The following is a 26636-nucleotide window of genomic DNA, read 5'->3' as shown; positions in this document are numbered from 1 at the left end:
GGTTGAAACAAAAGGTTAACTGAATACTCTGAAAAATTGATATGAGTCTAAATGCAAATGTAACTAAGGCACTGGTTCTCCAAACACTTAGAAATGAGCATAACTCTATTGAGGAGTCTTTCACCAAACAATTACTGGGTATACCCAGCAGTATTATGTGCAATTGTTCAAATGATCATGACTAAAGTATGGACAGGACAGTGGACATTTCAAGAGAAAAGTCTTCACAAATGTTCTGCATCTGTTTAATGACCATGACGTGCAGGAAGCAGGGTATTTATAGGGGAGTTTAAATGCCATTTTATTCCAGCCCTGTTCTAATTTTTCTGCAACCTGAATCATGAGATACTGCATACCTGCCAACATTTCTCTGATGAAAATAGAGATGTCCCCTCCAACTTTTATCTGATGAAAACAGAGACATTCCTTCCAACATTTCTCCAATGAAAATAGGGACATCCTAAGGAAAAGCGGGACATCCCAGGATCAAATCAGACAACTTCTGTAAATCTGGGACTGTCCCTGGAAAATCGAGACACTTGGAGGGTCTGCCAGATATCAGGACCTGGTTTGCTGAAGAGGAGAGCTGGGAACCGCCAACCCAAAAGCCCCCGAGGGAGGGCTCCAAAGATGATATTGTGATGAAGGGTGGTATATTAATTAAATAAATGAAAAATAAGAACATCCTTTTCTGATGGCTTTGTGGTTGTGAAAAACACTGACATTTCTCATGCTGGCTGTGGCAGCTTTCATGATATATTTTGATATTTAGCCCTTTGTGTTTGAAAGTAGCACTTGTCTTCTCCTTGGGACTCAGAGCTGCGCAGTATGTAAAAAACCTCAACTTCAGGAGATGGCCCAGATCAGGCAATCATGCACAGCGCAAAGCAATAATGGACTGGTTACACAGGACTGGTTACTGGTGGAAATTCAAGCTCTGGGCTTTTGAGAGATTTGCCCCTGCCATGCTACAAAAAGCCAGCAGGCAAATAAGAGCAATGCGAGATCATAGGGCTTAAAAAGAGCAAACAAACAGATTATGTGGGGAAATCAGCCCTGAGTGCTCACTAGGACAGATCCTGAAGCTGAGACTCCAATACTTTGGCCACCTCATGCGAAGAGAAGACTCCCTGGAAAAGCCCCTGAGGTTGGGAAAGATGGAGGGCACAAGAAGAAGGGGACGACAAGGGATGAGATGGTTGGACAGTGTTCTCGAAGCTACCAGCATGAGTTTGACCAAACTGTGGGAGGCAGTGGAAGACAGGAGTTCCTGGCATGCTCTGGTCCATGAGATCACGAAGAGTCAGACATGACTAAACGACTAAACAACAACAAGTATTTGCATGGGGGGGGGGGGAAAGGTGGGATTTCTGTGGTATTCGCCACACACTTTCTCCTCTCTAACTCCAGAGATTCCCTATGCAGTTGATATAACACTCCTATTTGGATTTTCTGAGCATATGGAATTTCCAGATTTAGAGAGGGGTATGGATGGGGCCCTCTTTAGTGGACTTTGCCACAGTAGTTTTCATTTCAAGAGTGGCTTGCTCAAAAGCACACACCTGATAAACCACATACCACACTAGTTTTCAAGTGGTTTGGGCACAGCCTGCGAGGTGCTGACATCTCAGACAAATGAACGTTTGAATCTGCCCTAAGTAGGATGGTCAGCTGGGAAGCAAAACTGAGCTCTCCATCAGCTTAATGACTTGTACCTTTAATTGTCTAGCTAGGGGGCACACTTAACACCAGCCTCAACTGAGAAGATTGTGCACTTTCCAGAAGAATAATGTGGGGAAATGATAGTATTATCAATTAGAGATAAGCCCTAGAACTGGGAGACATATCCTAGAACTGTTTTAAATTTTTTAATCAAAATGATCTTAACATTCACCACAAAAAAATTAGCGACCCCAAATGAGTGAGGATAGTCCAGAAGCCCTTTAAATAAAATTTGGTCAATCATGGTTCACATCAAGAGATCGCTCCCCTCCCCAAAAGGAACTGCCTGCTCCCTTCTTCTCCTACTAAAAATTGGCCAAGTCATTTCTTCTTCATTCCTCACGAAACAGAAATGAAGTTTGCAATTACATACTTACATGGGAGTAAGCCCCGTTTAACTCAGTGGGACACCTATAGACTTATTATGTTCTTAGATTCCCCCCCCCCATTAATATTTGTGAAATAATCTGAAAAGGGCTGATGAACAGCTTTGGGGTTTGGGGCAAGGCTGCATCCTTAGTTAGCAGAAGACATTAAAGGGCTAGTATGTAAAGGTTTTGTTGTTTGCCTCAGTGAGCTAAAATATTTTAAAAATGTTTTTCTCCCACAAGCTAAATAGCCATTATTTCACTGTTTGCCCAATATACTTTTGGCAGGTGTGAAAGTACACAGCTAAAATATTCCCCAAACTGATACATTATGCAGGCAGTAGGGAATGATGTTTATAAATCTCCTCAAGATTATTAGCTAAAGAGCGCACCAACCCCTTTCTTCATGGATAGCAACTCAAGGAAGGAAAAAACAGCCAGGGCATTTAGGCTGCAATTCTAACCCGATTTACCTGAGAGTAAGCTGAAATGAATTCAATAAAGCGTACTTCCAAGTAGACATTGTTGGGATCCTGCTGTTGGTCAGGAAAATATGCTATCACCTGATACTTTTAGCTTCACATAGGCCACATCTGTACCATACATTTACAGCCCAATTTATACTATTTTAACTGTTTAAGAACCAGTGTGGTGTAGTGGTTAAGAGCGGTGGACTCGTAATCTGGGGAACCGGGTTCGCTTCCCTGCTCCTCCACATGCAGCTGCTGGGTGACCTTGGACTAATCACACTTCTCTGAAGTCTCTCAGCCCCACTCACCTCACAGAGTGTTTGTTGTGGGGGAGGAAGGGAAAGGAGAATGTTAGCCCCTTTGAGACTCCTTCAGGTAGTGATAAAGCAGAATATCAAATCCAAACTACTACTACTACTACTACTACTACTACTACTACTCTTCTCTTCTTCTTCTTCTTCTTCTTCTTCTTCTTCTTCTTCTTCTTCTTCTTCTTCATCATTGCTTCCTCCAAAGGATTCTGGAAGATGTAGTTCAGTAAGATTGTTTTGAGCTGTTAGGAGACCCCTATTCCCTACACAAAGATAACTTTCAGTCCTTGTTCCCTGGGAACTCTGGGTCTCCTAATAACTCTTAACAAACCACAGTTCCCAGGATTCTTTGGGGGAGGCTGTGACTTAAAGTTGTATAACAGTGCTTTAAAAGTATGGCGCAGATGCAACCACAGGCTGGATATTGTGAGTTCATTTCCTTAACACAACAATTTCTTTCTTGGGGCAGCAATCACGAACGCATTACCATACCCTGCAAGTGTCCTGGAAAAACTGGTACATCCCGTTTTCTCACACGAGAGCCCGGCGGCCATTTTGGGTGCTGTGATCCTGCGCAATTTTGCACTGAGATCTCACCCTGAAAAAAAGCACTCCTTTTGGGCTCCGTGATCTTGTGTGGGTAAGAAGATGTGTGTCCTGGTTTGGGGACTCAAGATACTGGAGTATTACGACAGTGAAATATTGATACTATCTGTATTCTTCTTCTAGAGACTTTTCACATAAGACAAGGCAACCTTAGCCATTGGATAGGCCTGTTAACAATTTAATACCTCCTACTTTCATACTTCATACTTTCATAATTTCATACTAGTTGTTCACACTTCCGGCGGCAGCTGCTGTGCAAAAGTAGGTGTCCAGATACTGTCTAGGATACTGACCTTGCAGGAATAAGCAGCTATCTTGCAGATTGAAAACAATTATCTTGGTGGTGGTTGGGATGCACCAAAGTCTCTCCTTCCCTCCCTGCCTCCCTCCCTTTCTCTCTCTTGCATTTATTACTCTGGGAAACATCACTCTTGATGCTGCCATCCAAGAAACCTATGCCCAGTTCTTTGTGGTAACAGAAATGGAAATGCAGTTGTGTTGACATACATATTAGGCGGAGTGAAATTAAGGTCTTATTAACTTGAGGTTTATGCATGCAAAGCTACTTGAAGCTGTCATTTCTTTCTCTATGATCTCATTGTGAGGCCTTCAGTGATCTCGAGGGGGAAGAAGTCACCTAAGAAAATGGGTCAAACTAAGCTGCAAGGTTAAATAAGCATTCTGACCAGCTGTATAATAAGGACCAACATTTAAATACCCCCCACTGAGAAGAGGACAATGATAATAACTCTTCAACCTCAAGAAATGTGGAGGAAGCATCCCTGACAAAATATTGCAATGCTGTTTAGGAAGGAGGCAAAATTATGGTATTCGATATTAGCCGAATTAGGATCAAAGATTTTCCTCTTGGCACATCTGCCCACAGTTTGGCATGGCTAATTGGGCTGAATACTAATCAGAGCTTTTCACCCTTGATTACTGTTCTTGAAAAATGCAACGGTCACAAAGCTAGGAATCCATTCTTCTTCAAAGTCTGCATTATTGTGTAATACTGCTTTTCTCTAATAAGAGTTCGGCTTTCTCAGAGAGAAAAAGTTATAATAAGAACCTGCTAAATAATAATGAAATATGCCTGACAATAAAACAGAATGAAACAACCAACATCAGTCAAACCAACACTCAATTATTCTACTTCAAATGCCCCCCTTTAAAATAATAGTCCCATATATTTTCTGCTTGTTGGAGCATGACCAAGGTTATGTCCACAGTATTAAAATACAATTGAAGCATATTTTTTCTCCAAAGAATTCTTGGCATTGTAGTTTACCCCCCACCCAAGTTACAGTTCCCAGCAACACTTAACAAATCACAGTGGCCCAACATTCTTTGAGGGAGAAAGTGTGCTTTGAATATATTCAAAGCTTTATATATGCTTTAAAAAGGAAAAAGTGTATAGGCCATATGCAGGTTTCTCTAGAAATGACATCCCATAGTTTTTATGTTGGTGTCTGGTTGCAAACTTGCCACTGGTTAGCAGTTTCAAGTTGGGTGGGTGACATACTTCTCCCGTGGGGAATGATTAGGATGAGGTCTGGACAGAATTAGGAATTATGTGGAAGCAGTTTGGACAGTTTCCTGCTGGACTCTTTTGGCTGCTTACAGTAGACTCGGACTAAGTGTCAGGGTGGTACAGGCCATCCAGTGTTTGTGTTGTGGTTATTGTGTTGGACTAGGGAGAAGCAAGTTCTTCAAATTTCCACTCAGCCTTGAAGCTTACTGGGGTGACATTGGGGCCATCATTACCTCCCAAGGTCGCTATCAAGATAAAATGTGCACACTCAGACAACACATTTGCTTTTCATATTCAGTGGTACCTTGGTTTACGAACTTAATCCATTCTGGAAGTCTGTTCTTAAACCAAAACCATTCTTAAACTGAGGCGTGCATTCCCTAATGAGGCCTCCCACCACTGATGCCTTTCCACCAATTGGATTCTGTTCTTAGACCGAGGTAAAGTTCTCAAACCAAGACACTATTTCTGTTTTTGCGGAGTTTGTAAACCTAATCGTTTTTAAACCGGACTGTTCTTAAACTGAGGTACCACTGTATAGGATATTAATAATAAGAATAACAATAATCCTATTGCTACTGCTTTAACTACTACCACCTTTTCTGAAAGCATAATCCTATTTACTCAGAACAAAATCCCTCTGTGTTCAGTTACTACCCAGGCGAGCAACTGTAGACTCAGGTAGGAATTCAACATCATGCTAAAACAAATGTTCCATCTCCTCAAGCACTATTGGTTGCCCAGTGGAATGACCCCCCCCTCCCCAAGCTGCTTTGGAGGGTGCGGGGGCATGTGAGAGGAGGGAAAGCCACTAGTGGCACTACTGTGGAACTACTTAGTTCAATCCTGCCCTAAGGTTTGCCACCACTGTGTCAAGGATGGTCTGTAGGCCATTTCTGATCTGTTGGAATCCCTTACTTGAGTGACTAACTTCTATCCCATTGATTTCAATGAGAATTCGTAATGAATAACTTTTACTGGATTGTGTCCAGTGTGTATTTAATTCACTGCAGCGCTGCTAAAACAAGAATCTTCAAATTCCTTTGAATTCAAATTTAAAAGCTCATTAAGCATTCAGCACTTTTGTATACTTTGGAGGAATTGTCACCTGGCATAAATATTTAAATTGCCCTGTGCAATCCTTAGGGCAAGGGGAAACCCCCCCCCCACCTTCTCAATTATTTGAAAGTTCAGAAATTAGCACTGGAACTTTTCGGCTTGCAAGTAAGTTACTATAACAATAGACATTTTAAAGCCCCATGGAAAGATATGTTGGAAATTGCCTGTTCAAAGAAATTTATGATTTTATTACAGCTGCATATTGACTATTCCTACAATATCCCGAAGGCAGAACCAAACAGTTTATTTATTCAAACTGCAAATGAAATTGGGCAAGAAAAGTAATTAGCAAGCAACAAAAAATAATGGAAAAGCACCATAAAAGCTGTTTGGAATTTATGTGGGTTGTCAGATTGTTAGAAAATAACAGCTTAAATTTTAAAAGATCAACTTTTTTTATATGCATACCAACAGCATACAGCATATATAGATTTATCACAAAGTTGGCTCGGAGAAAATCCAGCACTCTTGTGGAGGCAATTTTCCTGCTTTTAACTTTGACAATAAGCACAATAAGGCAAGAAGTGCTCAAACCAAGTGGTGTGAAGGTTCAAAATTTTCCCTGATCCAAAGTTGCATGTCATGTTGTGCTGGTTACAAATGTTGAATCGGGAACATTGTCCCCTATGAAGAGAAGTGTGCATGAAGTTGATGTACTTGCGACCCTAGAATGGGTGTGCAATGTATGAAACCTTTTAAAATGTGACCAGGTGATTTATGACCTTGTAGCATTCTCAAATAAGGACGTTACGTTTGACAAGGCGTAATCCCAGGCCATGGGGGTTGGTCTGGTGGAAAGATCGTGGTGAGACCCCCACAGTTCTCAGGAAATCAAACTACTTTGCCTCAGTGAGAAACTTGGCCACTGAATTCTGCACCAGTTGAAGTTTCCAAACCATCTTCAGAGGCAGAGGCATGTATAACATGTTGCAGTGATCTAACCTAGAGGTTACCAGAGCATAGAAAACAGAAATTAGGCTATCCCTATCCCATGCATGTACAACTTCTGATGTCTCACAGTTTTAAAGTGTGAACAGCTTCCACTGAAATTCACTTGATAGAATATAAAACAATTGAAAGCTCCATCTATGGTGTTTGATCTGTGATGGTTCTTTCTTCATGTAGCATTCATCAACTGATGGATAGGCATACATGAATTCAATAGAAGAATGGGTAAAATTCTGAGAACCATTACTTCTGATTTTAATGCAAAATCATTCTAGCCAGATCAATGGGATGGAGATCCAGTTTGCTTGGTAGAAAAATGGGTGCATACCCTCCCGCTCTCCCATATGATGTGTGATTTCCATGTGGAAGCCCAAATTCACACAAGCTCTATTCATTCAACCTTCCCCCCTTTTGGGTTGTCCCTAATGTTACTTGTACTTAGAGTATGGCCATTGAAAAGAATGGTCTGCTAATGTCAATGGATGTACTCTGAATAGATCTTAATTGGCTACAGCTCAACTGACCTCTAGAATTCCCCCCCCCTCTATTTCCCAACCATATTAGTATTATCATTCATACACATACATGGTTATTCAAAGGCTACTTTTCAGCGAGACAAGTTTACCATTAGACAACAACAGCACCACAAGTTTAAAAGAAAAGAGAAAAGAGGTAGGAAAACAATCGAAATGGGTCATTCAGGAGGGAAGAGGTAAATCTCAGAAACTTCAATGGCTCCCTCCTTGCCATGTAAAAATCTTCCTTTTGTTTACAGATGAGTGAAAGTTAGTTCTAAGAGCTAACTTTTAAATAGTGATGGCAGCCATGATGTCTTTGGAATATCTAGTGGTTCCTTCAGACAAATGGCAGTGACCCCTGGGAGATCAGAAAGGAAGGAGTGTTTTTAAAGGGAGATGTTTATCCACTTGAAAGTGTTTGGGTTTACTTTATTTTCATAGGCAGATATTCAAAGACGTATCTTCTTTCATATCATAACTGGCACAGACTTAATCACCTCACAGACATTTTGAAAACTAGCACCCAGGGGACCAAAGCAATGTAGTCACACACTAAGTGTTCTGAAAATTCAAGAATCAAAATACGGCATATCGGGCTGTTAGGGTGATAGGACCAAAGCCTATTCCTTGTCTGTTTCAGGATGAACTGCATGATATATTTTCTATCTAAAGAATATTGCCACCACAACTTAACTTGAACATGTGGAATTACTGGGACCCAGAAAAAGGACTGTGGTTTGTGAACTACTTCCTATGCAGAACTTCTGTTAATACATTTTCAGATAATAATGTTTTGCAACATTTTGCTAGAATCAAATCATTTCAAACCTTTTTTAACCACCCCTGCCCCTGATCCAACACCTTCTATATATCAATATCAAATTAGAATATAAATTAGAATTAAGGCCCAAGCCAGATATGATGTCAGGAGATCTGTAATTAAATCTATCTTTTTAAAAAATGATAAAAGTTGATACAGGTGTGATTGGATTGGAGCTGCAGTGCACACAAGATTGATACCCCCTCTGTCAGGGCAGTGCCCCAATTCAGAACCTCAACCCTCTTCACATCACCTTTTTATTTTATTTTTAAGTTGGGATATCTATATAACAATTCATTTGGATCACAGATCAGGACATTTTGATTTCTTTCCCCAGCCCCCAGAAATTAATTCTAATTCTAGCTGGTGCAGAGAATGTAAATTGTGCCTGCACACCTATATGCTGCCTATATCAGGAAAATATCAGAGCTGCAAAACTGCATCAGTTTAATGATCAGTAGGACAATCAATTTCAGTCTTCAGTGGGTCAATCAGTGGAAGCCAATTTTAATATGTGGGAAGTTTTAATTGGTGGAGCTGTGAATTAAGACCTGCTTGCCTATTATTGCTGAGATAGGGATAGATATAGATAGATAGATAGATAGATGATAGATAGATAGATGATAGATAGATAGATAGATAGATAGATAGATAGATAGATAGATAGATAGATATAGATAGATGATAGTCTCAAAAACTGTCTCAAACTGTCTCAAAAAAATACACCAAGAGATTTTAGTTATATGTAGAAGTATGGTAGATGATTAGTCGACTAAGAAAATAAAGTCCATTACTGTCTCCAGGCATCAGTTCAGCACCTGTAGGACCTTTCCTAATTCAGATGGAACAGAGAGAAAGAGTTGCATGTAATCTGCATATGGATTGTCTCCCAACAGCTTCATATAGATGCTAAATAATATGGAAGACAAGAAACCCTGTGGGATCTGCAGGTCAATTCCCATGGGACTGAGCAGTACTCTTATTGCTACCCTCTGAAAACAACATCATGCTGCAGGGAGACAAAAGTATTGACAGGAACACCAGTTATGTCAACCAGACATGTCCCACCAATCTCCATGGGAAGACCATCTCCAACCTTTGCAGAGTGAAGAAGCTTCATTCAGTCCAACCTCACCAGAGAATGCTCCGTCCATGAAAAAAACAAAAACAACCTCACAGTGAACTCCACAATCAGCAGAGTGTTACCAATCTGCTCTGGGGAAAAGTCCAGGCTGAGGATATGCCCAGCCACATGTGTTGGACCACTTAGATAATGGAACAGTCACCTGGTTGTTTCTGAAGCCCCAAACTGGCTCATTTGAGCAGGCCTTGGTGTGGGTATTGAAGTCCTCAAAACCACAATGAAATTGGTTCACCAACACCACATCCAAGATTACCTGTGCCAGCTTGGTTAGGGAGGTTGTAGTGCAGGGGGTGTATAGTATACTAATAACATCCCTGTTCTGTCTCTCTGGCCTAACACCACTGCAAAAACTCAAACTCAGACAAAGAGTTGATAGACCTGCTGAGGGAGGCAATATTTTTATGGATGATTGTGATCCCCCCACCTCACCCCTCTGACCTGGAATGGTGCTACGCCAAATACTCAGGTGGGCACAGATGGTTTAGGTACGGGGCCACCAGGCTCATCCACCCAGCTCTCAGTAATACATGCCAAGCTGATCCCATCATCCATGATCACTTCTTGGCCAGTGTGGTGTAGTGGTTAAGAGCAGTAGACTCGTAATCTGGGGAACCGGGTTTGATTCCCCGCTCTTCCACATGCAGCTGCTGGGTGACCTTGGGCTAGTCACACTTCTCTGAAGTCTCTCAGCCCCACTCACCTCACAGAGTGTTTGTTGTGGGGGAGGAAGGGAAGGAGATTGTTAGCCGCTTTGACAGTCCTTCGGGTAGTGATAAAGCGGGATATCAAATCCAACTCTTCTTCTTCTTTTGAATCTGGACAGATCTCGCATTTAGCAATAACAACAGCAGACCAGAGGGCCAGTTGACATGCACCCCCAGATTCTGAAATATGCCAGGTGAAGTGGGGGGGGGCAAAGGCTTTGGTGTAACTAGCCCCACCTATACCTTATCACACCTCCGTATCTCCCCTACCTACCATCACAGAACATAAAGGATAGTGTCAGGGGACATGAAGTAGGAGGCACAAAATAAAAATATCGACATGAATATTCCTATTATAATCTCTTCTTCTTCTGTTAGTTGTGTCAAAGTGACTGGGTTTCCATCCTTTGAATTGCTCCAGTGTTGTTGATGAACTGAGTATTTTTTTTTTGTCCCTGTGCAAGAACATGACACGGTAATGAAGTGCGCAAAATCGCACAGTCATAAGTTACATGTCAAAGGCTTTCATTAAGAACTCAAAATGCAATTTTTGAGCAGCGCACTTCATCTGAAACCATTTCAGAAAGCAGCTGAAATCCTCCTTGCTATATGGCAGAAGCCAGCAGAGGGGGAAGGGGGAGACACAGCAGGTTGGTTGGTGCCTAGCTGAGGAAGCATAAATTCGGAAATGTATGTCGGATGGGAAAGTTACGGCTTGAGTGAACACTCCATGGGAGTGACGGAAGGAAAGTCATTAAGATGAAATTAAAACCAGTAGGGAAAGAGTAGCCTGAATGAAATAGATTTAATCACAACGTTGATTGAGATGTCCGTGAAAGCTGATAATGAGAAGCAATAAGATTTATAAGTAAATTAGGTATAATAAAAATGTGTTAATTTTTAATGAGACAAGTTCATCTCATTAGTGACTGAAGAGAAAACCAGACCTAGAAAGTTCTACATTTCTTTTTAGAAAGGATTCTGAATTTGGTTGGCAACGTCAGCTCCTGTAAACCATTAGCTGTAATGTCAAGAAGCTGGATAATTTGTCTCTTCTTCTCTGGAAAAAATAAGTATGTGTGTGTGTGTTTAAGAATAATGACTACAAAGGAGGAAGTGGGGGCCATTATCAGCATGATACATTTTCAGCCTCCATATTATTGTGTGTGATAGGAAATTGTTTTGTTTTGACTGCAAAACTAAGTATTCTATATTCACATTAGTTTGCTTTATCTGTGCTGTGTAGGTTAAGACATACAACTTCACCATGAAAGAGTCTCATGGCTTCTCTTAAATACTAGGGGGAAAGTGGAGGCAAAATCTATTGTTTTCCTCAGTGATCACAGTTTGAGTCTTAACTCAATTAATCCGGATAGGGATCAAACTTACAGGGGCGCTGTGAACTGTTAGATGATGCCAGTCTCTCTTAAGAAAAAGAGTCTTTCAGGGACTCCGGGGACCTCGTAACTATTAGAGAAGGAATGGAAGGAGGATTACAAAGAAAGAAAAGCAAACAAGTTGCCTTGAGTTACCAAGCATAGATGTTAAATTCAGATAATTGGCAGAGCTGGAAGAAGCAAAGGTTTCTAGAGTGTGTGAACATTTCACAGCTTACAAGTCCTTCAGCCATACTTTGACACACTTAGGAGTTTTTATTCATATTTATTTACCTCAAATTAATGAAGCATGGAGGCAAGGCTGATGTCTTGCAATCTGAGAAAAAGGCACAAGATGGCGTCCTGCCATTCAATGCTCAGAACTGGACTGGCAATTTGACTAAATGCTGCCAATAGGATAGCATCCTCCATCACACCTGAGGGTAGTAGGCTAGCTTAAGAGGTGAATGGCAGCTCTGGCCTACCACCCCTTGTTCACACTCCCTGTGCCATGCTGCATGAGGCAGCTGTCTCACTCTGTGTAACAGTAAGGCCAGACCCAGTGCTTTTGTTCTGGGGGGATGCAGGGGGATGCGTACCCCTAAACACTTTGTGAATCTAAGTTTGGCCTCATTGAGGGGCAGTATTTCAATATGAGTAGGAAAATGAGAGTACCCCTAAACATTTTTTTAAAAGAAAAAAAGCACTAGCCAGACCTATATGGAGTTTAATGTTTGGGTTTACTTATGACCATGTAGATCAATGGCCACTATATATGATGACTGTATGTTGAGTCTGGCCTGCTATAATTATTATCATATTTATTTGTCACTTACTACAAAAAATTGCCTCAAAGTAGCTTACCATTTTTCTTTAAAGTGTGAAATACCAAATTTAATCTACAGTAGTACCTCGGTTTAAGAACAGTCCGGTTTAAGAATGATTTGGTTTGCAAACTCCAGAAAGCCGGAAATAGTGTCTTGGTTTGAGAACTTTACCTCGGTCTAAGAACGGAAGCCGAATGGTGGAAGGGCAGCGGCGGTGGGAGGCCTCATTAGGGAAAGCGTGCTTCAGTTTAAGAATGGTTTTGGTTTAAGAACAAACTTCTGGAACGGATAAAATTCATCAGCTGAGGTATCACTGTACATCAGAAGATTAAAGAACATTATTAAGTGCTCACTCTGTGACAACAAACATGGTTGGCATTGCACCGTAAAGGCCACCCCATTTCCCTGTCTGCCACTTTGAACCCAAAATCATGTTTCAGACTACTTTTAATACAGGTTTTCCCACAATGAACCATGTATTGTTGGAGAGAGCATGAGCTATTTCTGTGCCTCAGATGCAAAGTCCAAATGGTGCCCTTCCCAGCAGAGGACTTATAATAATAAATTCAGTTGCTGATAATTGGAATTTGTATGCAAAATATGCTACACGACATGGCTCTTTCCATTTACTTGATGCTAGAGCTGCTTCTGATTGTGGTTCAGTTAACCATTTCCATGACATTAAACATGATGAACCAAGAAGCAACTGACAGGCAAATCTCAGTGTAGCTTTGTTTGGGCCTTCTCTGTGTTGCTACGAACCATTAGTTTCTTTATACAGTGTAGGGCTGTAGTTAATGGTTTATTATTTTTCCTGATTTCTCAGTATGCTGCTCCATACATCAAACGTGAACGGGGGGTGGGGGGGACCTGATATCCGTGGAGCAATCAGGCACAATTTCAGGCAGGTGATTAATGTGCCTTTGAGTCTCTCTCATCACTTTGGACAAGTAGCAAGTCACGTTTTATAGCATTACTAATCTGATATTCATTAAAACTTGTATACAAAAAGGCAAGCCAAAAGATTAAACGTAAGTGTGTGTCAACACCAAACCCCCAACGAAAAGCATCTGTTAAGTCCCGCTGCACTTTGGCTCCTAAAACTTTTGATGATTAATGGAACTTGGAAAAGAAAATTCCTCTGCTGTAGGAAATCATGTCTCCTCACCACCGACCCTAAATAATATCTATGCATGAAACAAAGAGCTGTTGTTCTTGGCTTCTTTCTTTCTTTGATCTGGACTCTCCTAGGCTCCCATCAAGAAGTGCAACGCTCTGGGCCAGCTAGAGGTGCCTTTCTTTCCAAGGTCACTAAATGTATCATTTTGCAAGAGACCTAAACCCATGGCAATAAAGCTAAAGAATGCAAAGCGTGGCTCCTCCGTTTTCTCTCGCTCTCCTACAGTAAATAGTATTGGCCTCTATATATTCATGGTATTGATCTTTTTTAATGATATGCACAGAAAAGTAATTCCCAAATGTTCAGCCTGTCACCGTGACTAATCTTTTTCCCCCATGCTCTAGATTTTACACCTTGAGGAAACAGCTGTGTCAATGATGCTTTCCATTAAATTGTCCTGCAGATGTCAAGAGAAACACATTAATGGCCAGATAAACCTTATAAATGGCAAGTGTGCCACTTAAATACTAAATAAAAGCAATAATCAATAGCAAAGGCAACAGCAGGATATAAATTTGCCTTTTTTTAAAAAAAATATCACTGCAATCATGTAAGATGAAAGTGCTGACTTTTAATTCCACTCCTCCCAAACTTTCCCAATAAAAACTTATTTATAGCTTATTTCTATTTTTTGGAGGGTGGGAATGTTCCTACTTATGAGATCTTTTTTAAAAACCATCAACTATCCATAGCTATGAAATTCAACCTTCTGAGGAGTTTTGCAAAACAAGTCTAATGCATGAATATAAACAAAACCTTGATGATAAGCTTTTTATAAAAGGGCATGAATTGATAGTCTGCTGAAAAATAAGTATGATGCCCATTTGTGTAGGGGTTCTACTGAAGATACTGCTTTTGGGAGCCATCTCAGTAGAAGGGTAGTGCAAGAATTTTAGTCTCATCATGAGCTGGGTAGTGAAATCAATGTTTTTTTGTGGGAATAGAGACCCCTGTCCTCCCAAAGATGTCAAATTGTTTGATCTCAGTAACATTTTAATAATATTTTATTATTAAAGTAGGTATGCTCACACTTGAAAATATTATTTTCAATCATTATGCAGTTGATATGAGCAGATCTACTGCCATGATATCTATAAAGAAGAAGGTTCTGGAAAGGCTGAGCAAAGTCACCTCATTTGGGTGGTAGTGCTGGTGGCTAGGTGTACCACTTCATAGCTTCACCTCGCAGGCAATCTGCTTTCTTTTCTGGAGAATGCAGATAGGACTGCTGCAATTCATGTCTTGGTCACACATCATAAACTGTTCGACAGTGGAATTTGCTGCCAAGGAGTGTGGTGGAGTCTCCTTCTTTGGAGGTCTTTAAGCAGAGGCTTGACAACCATATGTCAGGAGTGTTCTGATGGTGTTTCCTGCTTGGCAGGGGGTTGGACTCGATGGCCCTTGTGGTCTCTTCCAACTCTATGATTCTATAAATTAACCCCTTCCATTGATTCCCCCCCTTCAAATTAGGAAGCATGGATAGCCAGGGAAAGAAACACACACATCACACCCTCAGTCGTCACATGACAATAAGGAAAGTTCAAATGCTCACACCCAATGAAATTCCAAAGTGCCTTGAGAATGAGGCAGAAAAAATCAAAGCCTCTTTCATAGCGGTGGAAAACATGCAAGAAAGGAACAGGTTTTGGCACAGCACTGGTGATAGCTGCCACATGGGGCAATTTCCAGCTGCCTCCATGTGGACCTTGGATCTGAGAGCTGAGCCTTTAAAAGCATCAACTAGCAAGAGATCTGCCATTCAATCCAGCAGAGCTTGTAACAGTGAAGTGGGAGGGGGTGTATCTGAAAATCCCATTTGGCTGCCCTTATCAAGTGGTGCCCCGCAAGACGAATGCCTCGCAAGACGAAAAACCCGCTAGACGAAAGGGTTTTGCGGTTTTTGAGCTGCTTCGCAAGACGAATTTCCCTATGGGCTTGCTTCACAAGACGAAAACGTCTTGCAAGTTTGTTTCCTTTTTCTTAACACCGTTAATACAGTTGCGACTTGACTTCGAGGAACAACTCATAGAACGCGGTGTAGTAGCCTTTTTTGAGGTTTTTGAAGACTTTGGTGATTTTTGAAGCTTTTCCAAAACTTTTCCGACACCGTGCTTCGCAAGACGAAAAATTTGCTAGACGAAAAAACTCGCGGAACGAATTAATTTTGTCTTGCGAGGCACCACTGTACGGCACTCTCAGCCTGGATAGCTCAGCTGGATAGAGTTGGACAGAGCAAGCTGTTGATAACACCAAGGTTGCAGAGTCAGTCCCCATATGGGACAGCTACATATTCCTGCATTGCAGGGGGTTGGACTAGATCATCCTCAGGGTTACCTTCCGACTCTACAATTATATGATTCTATGAACATAGGGAAAATAAGTCAATTAATTTGTTGCTGGATGAGACTCAGCTTGCTCAATGTGGTGCTGTAGGAGCATTCACTCTGATCCAAGATCCCTTTTGAAAAAGTTAACATCCCACTGGTTATCTGTTTTGGGGAGAGAAAAAGGAGGAATAGTTTCGCTGTTCCCCCATCCAATATCTGCCATTGGCAATTTAGCATTAAAAGAGGGGCTCAGCTCCTGCTCAATTTCATTGGATCAGAATGCTTGTTTTGATCATGGCAGCCTGTCAACTGCCCAAGCTGAACTCATTCATAAGCAAGACATTTGTATCTTTTTAGAAGAAGAAGAGTTTGGATTTGATATCCCGCCTTTCACTCCCCTTCAGGAGTCTCAAAGCGGCTAACATTCGCCTTTCCCTTCCTCCCCCACAACAAACACTCTGTGAGGTCAGTGGGGCTGAGAGACTTCAAAGAAGTGTGACTGGCCCAAGGTCACCCAGCAGCTGCATGTGGAGGAGCAGAGACGCAAACCTGGTTCCCCAGATTACGAGACTACCGCTCTTAACCACTACACCACACTGGCTCTGAAGACTTTTCTTCCCAGCTAAAGAATGCTTTTAATTAAGTGAGGGGGGAAATATTATAGGTGCCCCTATATGAAATGCCAATCATTTATTCAACACCAAGTCAAAGACTTTTCATTTCAGGTGTTTCTTTGATCTACAGTGGCACCTACAATATAATATAATATTCCCTAAACTTCAAAGGTGGAACTGAAAAGTCTGTGTCAGGTTTCAAAAGGGGGGGCAGGGGGAAGAAGAAAAAGACAAGGGAAAAAATGAATTATCTGAACAGGAAAGATCCATTACGAGTATCATTTATTAAAGGAACACATGTATATTCTCTTTTGTACAATGCTGACAGTACTCAGAGTGACAATCATATCTGACTTTGAAATACATACCAGCTGAAAATATTGAAAGGAGGATGAGAATAATAAGACACATCTTGCAAATTTAGGGTGATTTTCATGAGCCACGACAAAGGATTTCTGACAGATAGCTTGGCTGTCCTTCCCTGTGTCTATTTCCTGTGTATTCTAAACCTAAGGACTTCACTGGTAGACTGCGCCCATACTTAAAGTGGGCCTAGGAATGCTTAAGGATTTGATCTGGGTGGATTTCTTTATGAACTGAACTTCTTAAAAGAACACATCAGAACTTGGCTGTCTGCAAGATTTTGCCCTTCTCCAAATGTTGTAGCTCAGTTATTGGCAGGTTATACTATTTTAATACATATTGTGGGTGTGCACTGACTACAAGCTTTCCTTTGGATCCAACAAGGCATATTTGAAAGTGGCCCACATTGGTCCAAAGTCCTTCAGAGGCTGCCTGATTCAGCACAGGGTCTGAATTGGAATCTGCTTGGGGAAAATATAAATTAAGAATATATCAGATATCTCTTTCATGCACTTCCTTAAAAAAAGACAATATGTCCTCCTTGAAGCTTAATGTCCACCCCCCTTTTTTTTACAGTTCACTGGTTTTGGGTGAGTACCTTGCAGAGACAAGTTACTGGCTGAGCAGTAATCAGGTGGGATTTCATGCATCCTAAATCCAAGGCTAATCTGGAAAGATATTCCTCTTAGCAAACATTGGCAGGGTGGAGTAGAATAGTCCACCAGAGAGACCATTGGATTAGAACCAGGGAGCCTCAGCTGAGCCATTTATTCATTGGATGACTAGATGATTTTGGACAAATATTAGTTAGTGGTGTGCCGCTGCTCTGTACTGGAGCTGAATAACTAGGTGAAGTGATATGATTCAGGGTGATTTGCCCCTCCAAAAGTCAAACTGATGTCCATGAAGCACCCTGAGTGAAATCAAAGCCCCACACCCACCTAGTTTCATTCTGGTTCCACTTTTCTGCTGACCAATGCCTTCCATCTGCAGGGAGAAACTAGCTGGAAGTCACTACAGTGGTACCTTGGGTTACAGATGCTTCAGGTTACAGATGCTTCTGGTTACAGACTCCGCTAACCCAGAAATAGTACCTTGGGTTAAGAACTTTGCTTCAGGATGAGAACAGAAATCGTGCTCTGGCGGCGCAGTCGCAGCAGGAGGCCCCATTAGCTAAAGTGGTGCTTCAGGTTAAGAACAGTTTCAGGTTAAGAACGGACCTCCAGAACAAATTAAGTTCTTAACCCGAGGTACCGCTGTACATATATATCAATGGATAAACTTTAAAAACTAGCAAATTAATATATCTAGTAATATCTACCTCAGGCCTTCAGAATGAGGTAAACTTTAATTCATTATTTACTTATTGGACTTCTATACCGCCCTTCACCCAGGGATCACAGAGAGGTTTACAATATTAAAAAACACAACAGTACATTGGAAATATAAGATGAGATAGGGCAGAGCTTTCCAAATTGTGTGTCGGTGTGTCGCATGAACTCTCCCTATGCTCCTCCCAGGCCTGGGAAGGTGTTAGTTTAACCTCTGGTTTGCTAGTAAAACCGAATTACTGCATTGTGAATTGATGCATGTCTAAAAAGTGTGTCACCAACCATGAAAAGTTTGGAAAGCTCTGAGGCAGGGGCTACAGGCAAGAACGATGATTTTATCATCTCTTTTCTGATTCTTGAGAACAGTTTAACAATTGCCACAAACCATTGTTCTTGACATCTAAAATGTTTGCTGGTGAGTACAAAAAAAAACCCAGTATGTGTAGCTGTCAGCTTAATGGGTCACATCCACTCCCTTCCATGTTTCCTCTCTCTTCCTTTACTTAAAATCAATAACGAAGAAATCAGAAGCATCATACACTGGAGGGCATGAAGAATGAAGCATTTAACAGTAACATCCAGACATCTTGCTCACTGGACAACTTACAAGCTCATAACTATTTTATCAGATTTCAATTCATTACTTGTCTATGTGTCTTCCAGCACTTTGTGTGTCTTATATATAGGGGAGGGGGAGATAGGTGTTATAGGCAGCAGCAGCAGGAAACGCCAAACTTGCTATTGATTTGGCTCTCTGGCATTCTGTGCTGAAGATCCTTATGCCTGGCCACTGATTGCATCTCAGTTTGTGGTTCAGGAATAGCAGCCTGCCTTATATCTAAATGAAAATCTAAAAACTCATCATGGCTAATATTTCATTACCTAAGCTGCCTGATTCTCATTGACAATAAAATAAAAGGGTTATGATTGGAGTACAGTGAAAGCAACTACCGGGAGTAATTCATTACCTTTAATCACTTGGCGAAAAGCCTTTTATGACCTCTACTAAAGCCATGTTTTCTCTACTAATGCCAATATTGCACACACATACTGTGAAGTGAAATGCAGGTCGATATTCATGCAAAGCGGAAGGGCAATAAAAAAATTACTGAAATGCACAGAGTTATTCTGTCACTGCGGAAATAAATCTCTAGCGCATGCCTCTTGCTGCAAGGTCAACTATCATGGATATAACCTTAGACAGGCCGTATTGTTGCTTGACAAGGATGCCATGAGAGATGATTAAACATGTAAACGATTATGAAATGGGTAAAGGTAAGAGTGCAAAGGAGCACTGAAAACTGAGTAGCTAAGTAGAATAGTGTGTTTATCAAAGCACTTGAGCTTAGAAGGTTAAGAGTTACATCCCATTCAGAGCTGATTTGGACAGCCCCCCAAAAGCCACATGATAGAGTACATAAGTGATGTGCACACAGGCACTCTTGCATGCACACACACACACACACACACACACGGATGCAGGAGAAATTCAATTCTGTTTGCATTTAACGATAAGTCCACATTTATTGAACCAATGCAAAGAGAAAAAAGAGAAAGTAGCAATAATAATAATTAAAAATACTGCACCCTCCCCTTGCATAGAAAATCTCCCATTGTTCCCATGGATGGACTGAAGAGCTGATTTGGGCAATGGCCAGTTGCTAGGGCACCCCCTACATGGGTTTTAGAAAGATACCCACTCTCGACAAATTCCCCTGTCCCACTCTCCACCATGCTCAATGCTCGTGAGGTGCCAAGCTATTGTCCCTTTGTTCCAGCCTAATGGCAGGTGGTACTAAGGATACTTGCTTTGCCCCGTGCACTGGCAACCCATGCTACGTCACTGAAACTTACCACCTTTTATTGAGGGGATCTGCCTGAGGCGACCCAACTCAGCTTTTGCCTCCTTCTCTGCCCTCCACTCCAAGTTGGCTCAAATCAAGTTGTGAAATTAGGTCCTTCACATATTTTTAAACAGATGCTCATTTTATGCTTCCTTCCTTGTATTCTGTGTAGGCACAGCCTTGAAAATGATGAGTGGTTGCTGTTGAATCTGGGAGGTGCTATTTATGCCGAACAACCCTACCAGATATTTTGCAGATGTAATGCACATTGATAACTCTGCATTGAGCATGTGATGGTTCCCCACACTATAAATGCTGTATTAGGAGTTGTATATACTGTGGGTGGTGCTGTGGTCTAAACCACTGAGCCTCTTGGTCTTGCCAATTGAAAGGTTGGCGGTTCGAATCCCTGCAACGGGGTGAGCTCCCATTGCTCTGTCCCAGCTCCTGTCAACCTAGCAGTTCGAAAGCACACCAGTGCAAGTAGATAAATAGGTACCGCTGTGGCGGGAAGGTAAACGGCGTTTCCGTGTGCTCTGGTTTCCGTCACGGTATCACCTTTGACTGGACTTAACCGTCCAGGGGTCTTTTACCCTTTTTTGTATACACTGTATGAAAAGATAGGAAAACAATTTTTTTACTGGGGTTGAACCACTGTGCATAGCATACGGCTACGCTCAGATGTATTTCTTTAAACAGTGGGTTCACTATTCTCATGTCCTGACCTTTAAAAAGTCTCTAGGCTGCCCAGTAAAAGATGCTATAGAAGCAGTGAGCTATGATTCCACTCATCAGCTTCCGGCGCTGACACTAGCTCATAGGCTGTGTACCCTTGCTATATATCAAGTTGACTATTTATACAACCCACAAGAGGCTGATGAGGGTCGTCTGCATGATTTACCTTATCTGTCATGGTGTGCCTCTTCCATTCTTGCAAAGCCTCCCGCTGGCCTTATAAACAGAAAAGATGACTACTCTGTAATAGACATAATTAATGCACCCAGGAACGATGGTGAAACAAATTTGTCTCTCTGTGTGAAAAAAAGATTTCTGTAATGCCTTATACTCAAGCATAACAATGAAAGTGTGTTCTTTGTTTGGCATGTTGGCACATTCCTTACATTTATTACCTTGAGTTTTTATTTATTTCATTTTATAGATCACCCTCTCTTGAAGGCGCAAAGTGATGGGAAAGGAGAAAAACAGATTTTCAATATTCTGATCATAGCTCTATGCTGCTGCTGCTTCTGTTTCATACCTGCTCTTCATCATAAGGTTCCAACAGGACTGCTACATCATAAAGCTAAATATTAAAAATCAGTTAAAACAATCTAAAACCCTAAGAAGATGGCAAAGGTTAAGGAGGGTGGGTCCCAATATCTGATAGTTTGCATGATGTCAGGGTAGGGACAGAGGCACACCTCTGCCCTTCCTTGTCCATGTCAACATTCTGTGCATGGACAAAAAAATGTGAAAAGTGCTACAATCTTCCATGTTTGTTTCTCTGTGCCCTGCATAGTATGATTTCTGGGTGAGAATATATACTATGTATTGCATTATTGGCTAATTAGACCCCCATAACGGGAGCGCTATAACATTTTCCATGTATGAATAACACTTGAAAGGGCTACATTTCATAAATTCACATTGTGAGGGTTCGCTGTCCTTTTTTAAGGGTATATTGAGTGCTTTTGAATTGGAGGCAGGATGTAACACATTGGAAAAGAAATGTCTAAGACCAGATCTTAGAACTTAGTGGAGGGGAAGAGGAAGGGAATGTGCTACCGGCTGATAATTCTTCAGAAGCGAAATATTTCGTAAAATGTGTATTTCAGAGACATGGTAGAATGTGAGAGATTCCCATTCTACAGCTCCAACAACTTGAAAAGAATGATGCTAAATAGCTGCTGTGGCTTAAACGTTTCCTTAGTTTAATGTAGAGTTAGGTAAAAAAAAAAAATCTTTCAATTTTCAGGTGAACACTAGTGATTTTAGTTACAGATAGGTAGCCGTGTTGGTCTGCCATAGTCAAAATAAAAAAATTCCTTCCAGTAGCACCTTAAAGACCAATTAAGTTAGATTCTTGGTATGAGCTTTCGTGTGCATGCACACTTCTTCAGATAGCTGAAGAAGTGTGCATGCACACGAAAGCTCATACCAAGAATCTAACTTAGCTGGTCTTTAAGGTGCTACTGGAAGGAATTTTTTTGTTTTGACTAGTGATTTTGACTGGGTAGACAATTTCCCTTTTTAGAATACATTACATTGTTTGAAAAATTATATTTTTGAATATTTGGTGCTACAGTGGTACCTCTGGTTACGAACTTAATTCGTTCCGGAGGTCCGTTCTTAACCTGAAACTGTTCTTAACCTGAGGTACCACTTTAGCTAATGGGGCCTCCCACTGCCGCTGCACGATTTCTGTTCTCATCCTGAAGCAAAGTTCTTAACCCGAGGTACTACTTCTAGGTTAGTGGAGTCTGAAACTCGAAGTGCTTGTCATCCAAGGTGTTTGTAACCCGAGGTACCACTGTATTTTGTTCTGGTTTTTATTAATAAAAAAAAAATGCTTGGGTTTTTTCTTAGCACTATCTCCATGCCCCCATGTCTCCTGCTTATTTTGGTATGAGCTACCTGGGTGATCTCACCAAGACAAAATGACATCACAATACTAAGTAACCAAACAGAGTTGCCTCTGTATTGTCACTGATGACAATGGATAGTGAAGGCAAGTGCGGACTAGTGAAATCAGATAAACAGCTTTGCAAAGTGTGATTGAATAGCCCAGGGTGGGGGTATGTTTTCTGAAAACTGTGATTACTTTCATCTCATCTCTACATATGGGTGTTATTCAAATTCAAATGTAACCCCCCCCCCCATTTTCCCACTGCAATTCATCCAGATCTTTTGAGATAGTTGCCTTTCCGAAAACACAGAATGCCAACAGGATGCTAACAGGCTAGACAGCTGCGAGAGAGCTAATGCTTGAAAGCTTGCCATGGCAATGTGATCTACAATGAAGCTGATGAGGAACATACTGGCAGATATATATTTTTGGTCTCACGCAACAAAACTGGCTTTTGGATTTGTGAGGAAAAGATGCAAATGTCAGGCATTAATGATAACCGGTGTACGACGCTATGGTCCAGTAGCTGCTGGTACTTAATTTCAACAAAATCACAGTCCTCTCTCAACCTTTTCCCATGTAGTTGTGTAAACATGACAGTAACTTTAAATCTTGTTGACAACTACTTCCTTACCTGTCAGCAAGCAGTCAGCTGCAGTTCAAATGGCGCTGTATCGGAAAGCATCTTGCAACCCGCACCCACCACCTTGAGCCAAGACTAGTAATTTGGGATACTGCTGAATGCTGGGTCAAAACATGTCACAGCTTTACAAGCAGCTAAACAATTAAAATGATGGTGGTAGCAAAGAAAGAGAGAATTTGCTGTAAACAAATGTTTCCGCTGGTTTGGGGTTTTTTGGGTGAGTGTCAGTCCATACGGCTGGTTTTTTTTATCATCAGTAAAAATGAGATATAGGTAGTAACCCATTCGAAAGATGTCTTCAGTGTAGCATGGAAAGTAAATCTAAATAAATAGTCTTTGGATGGATTCAGACAACTGGGAGCTATACAGTTGCTGCTTAAAAGTCTGTGGTCTCAGACCATGAAATTAAGCCTAGAGTCCCTTGCAGATGCTCAAAAATCATAGAGGGTGTTTTGTTTTGGTTGTTGTTTTTTTTTTGTGTGTGTGTGTGCTGGGCAGATAATGCTTGGCTTAACCATATGGCAGGAGGTGACAGAAGGGTAATCATCTAAGTCTGTTCTAGAAAAAAAGGGGAAATATCCGGTGCTACCACCTGTCTAGCTCAGTCGGTAGAGCACAAGGCTCTTAATTTCAAGGTTGTGGGTTCAAGCCCCATGTTGGGCAAAAGATCCCTGCATCACAGAGGGTTGGAATAGATGACCTTCAGGATACCTTCCAACTCTACAATTCTATGATTTTAGATAAATGGAGGTTTAGTTCAATGGGAGATGTTTGCACAGAGTTACATCAACATGGGACTTAATAGTAAACTGGTGTTATTGGTGCTGTTGAAGGTGAAGCAATATGTTACATAGTCTCCACAGCTGTGGAGCTTTAACAGCTTTAACAATATGCATTCTCAGCCTCTGATTTTCTTTTCTTTTCTTTTTTGAAACCCTTTCCCTTTCTGTAAACAAGAAATAAGATGAAAGTGACAAATTCTCATTTTGACTGTTGTGCCCTTCTTTGCTTTAATATGTCCCCTTATTAGGCAATTTCAGCCACAATGGCATACTTGCTTACCAGCTTCTGATATAGAATAATATCCGATTGGAAGTGCTGGCAGTTTCCTAATTCTATTTCAGTGCCCCAGAGAAGCATATTGCATTGTAAGTGCCAACTGGGCATCGGCATCTGGAATTCCTTGCGCTAAATGAAGGAAAACATTAGCAATTTGATTAGTGGGATCTGACTGCTCTCCTTAAATATTACAGCCTGTTCAAAAATACAGAAGTGGCATAGAACAAATAGACAGAGCAGATGTGAGGCAGCGTCTGAACTGGGAGGCTGCCAACTGATCAATTCCACCAAGGGTTGATTATCTAACCAGAAACACATTTTGTTGATACTTAGATTTCGTCCCCCAAGAATAACTTCTGCCAATGTTGGAAACCTCTCCGAAAATGGGATACTCATAACCAGGGCTGCTCCAGGTAAAGGCATCGTAGTGAGCATTGTTTTTCAGGGAAAGCTTTCCCTTACATGTACCTTATCTGCAAATACATATTACCTGCCTTTACGCCAACTAAAAGTAGCAGAAGTGGAACAAAGGGGCAGGTGTGTGTAAGAAAGGGAGATTAAAATAGCATTGGAAAGAGTAGGCTCAATGCATTTTGAGATGGCATGTCCAATTATGGCTTGGTTTTGTTTTAATCGTGATCCCCCAAACAGTACTTATAAGCTATAATAAGGGATAAGGAACCTGTGGTTGTTCAGATGTCATTGGGTTCCAACATCCAGCATCCCTGATCATTGACTATGCTGACTGGGACTCATGGAAGCTGAAGTTCCAACAACTTCTGGAAGGCCACTGATTCTCTATATCCGAACAAAAGTGGTGTCACTTATTAGAACACTGGAGCCATCCACACTTACATATGTCCCATGATTTCAAGTCATGGGTCCCATAGGTTTTTTCTTTTCTTCTGATGCTTTCCCTCCAATGCTATTCTAGGCTGCATCAACAGAAGCATAGTATTCAGATCAAGGGAAGTAATAGTACCGCTCTATTTTGCCTTGGTCAGACCACGCCTGGAATACTGTGTCCAGTTCTGGGCAGCACAGTTTAAGAAGGATGTTGACAAGCTGGAATGTATGCAGAGGAGGGCAACCAAGATGATGAAGAAGGGTCTGGAAACCAGGCCTTATGAGGAATGGTTGAAGGAGCTGGGTATGTTTAGCCTGGAAAAGAGGAAACTGAAAGGAGATATGATAACCACCTGCAAATATCTCAAGGGCTGTCACATGGAAGATGATACAAGCTTGTTTTCTCTTGCACTGGAGGATAGGATTTGAACCAATAGCTTTGAGTTACAAGAATGCAGATTCTGACGAAACATCCGGAATGCCATGGAAGGTAATAGATAAATACAAGACTGGTATCTACTCAATTATTCTCCAAATTAAAATAGCCAGATTTGGCTAACATCATCTCTATTAGGGGAAAAAAACAACTAGCTGGATTGTGTTTTGCACAAGAGCTGGCAATGGGAATATTGGGTGAGCGCTTATAGCAGTAGCTCTTTCAGTATTAGAGCTAATAACTTGAAAAGTTTCAAAATCAGCTGACTGGGCTGAAACATTTCTTCCACTTTACAGTAATGAAAAAGCAAGCAGTTAGTTTACTTTATATACTTTACATCCATCTATGGAGTGTTTGTTGCTTGCACTCCCTTTCAGCATTTAAAACACTGCTTCCCGATGTTTTGCTCTATGTAGCTTTATAACATAAAAGCAATAAATACTCTACTTTGGCGCAGAGTGGATTGGGAGGGCTCCGGTAATGGGTAGGTATAGCAATTCATTGTCATAGGCAGATCACTTGCTGGTGAAGTTTGGATTAGCAGCAGGAACTCCTCCTTGCAGGGATAGGAGACCCATTAAGAGGGTCCACCTCTAGAGACTTAAGGAATTGGAGAGATTCTTAGATGCTCTGGTAGATTTCTGGTTGGCTTGTCTGGCACTTTGGCTAATGCCCAAGTCTGCCTGAGGAATGGGGAGGTGGAGAGGACCATTGGCACAACAGTTCCTAAGTGCTGACTGAATTGTTAGAACCCAATACTAAGAATTTGTCAAGAATGTATAATTTGCTGCTGAAATGGAATACACAAGATGAAACAGTTAAATCAGCTATGATTAAGTGGGCACAGGACATTGGTCATAATATCATGTTTGCTGACTGGGAAAGGTTGTGGAACACCGGTAT

Source organism: Podarcis vaucheri, assembly GCF_965113315.1.
Source record: "Podarcis vaucheri genome assembly, chromosome: 6".
NCBI classification, from domain to species: Eukaryota; Metazoa; Chordata; class Lepidosauria; order Squamata; family Lacertidae; genus Podarcis; species Podarcis vaucheri.
Note: the sequence above shows the minus strand (reverse complement) of the source record.